Here is an 892-nt window from a genome sequence, read left to right as displayed (position 1 = left end):
CTTTTTCATTACTAATTTTTTTTCTGCGTATTTAATGTTATTAATATTCTTTTTAAAATTAATTTTCGTTTCATCCAAATCAAATCCTTAACATCTTTTAATCATATTATTATCCATTAAAATGTAATTTTTCATAGAAATTATAGAAGTGAGTTAAATCTCAATTTGGCCCTTGAAATTTAGTCTAATACTCAGAATGATCTCCACAATTTCGTTGGCTTCAATTAGAACCCTCAAATTTGCAATTGTGGCTCTGACTTGCTCCTACGATCATCTTCGTCAGCAGAATGCTGATCTGATGCAATTATATGACATGGTGGACACTACTACTTAAACGACGGCGCATTGGTTTCGCGCCCAAACCCTTTGAAAACCACATCGTTTCAGTTTTTTGTGGGTTAAAACTCTCTTTCTTTTTACTAGGATGATCATAAGTTGCAAAATATCAAGAAAACCCTTACACTACGTGGTTTCCAAAGGGTTTGGGCGCGAAACCAATGCGTCGTCGTTTAAGTAGTGTCCACCATGTCATGCAATTGCGCTAGATTAGCATTTCGGTGACAGAGATGATCGCAGGGGTAAGTTTGAGCCACAATTACAAATTTGAGGGTTCTAATTGAGACCAACAAAATTGTGGGGGTCATTTTGAGTATCAGACCAAAATTTTAGGGGCCAAATTGAGATTTAACTCTATAGAAGTTGAATTAAAAATTTTTAATGATTTCTACTATACAACTCATATTTTACATATAGACTATTAAAAAATAAAAAATAAAAATAAAATATAAACAAAAATTTAAAAATAAAAAAAAAGAGCAAATAATAAAAGGGGACAAAATGCCCCAAAGTAAATGGTGATAGCAATGCATATGTACTGTACTCAAAATTAGGA

The sequence above is a fragment of the Arachis ipaensis genome, chromosome B09 (assembly GCF_000816755.2).
Source record: "Arachis ipaensis cultivar K30076 chromosome B09, Araip1.1, whole genome shotgun sequence".
Taxonomy (NCBI): domain Eukaryota; kingdom Viridiplantae; phylum Streptophyta; class Magnoliopsida; order Fabales; family Fabaceae; genus Arachis; species Arachis ipaensis.
The sequence above is the reverse complement of the archived record's forward strand: the minus strand, read 5'-3'. Positions refer to the sequence as shown.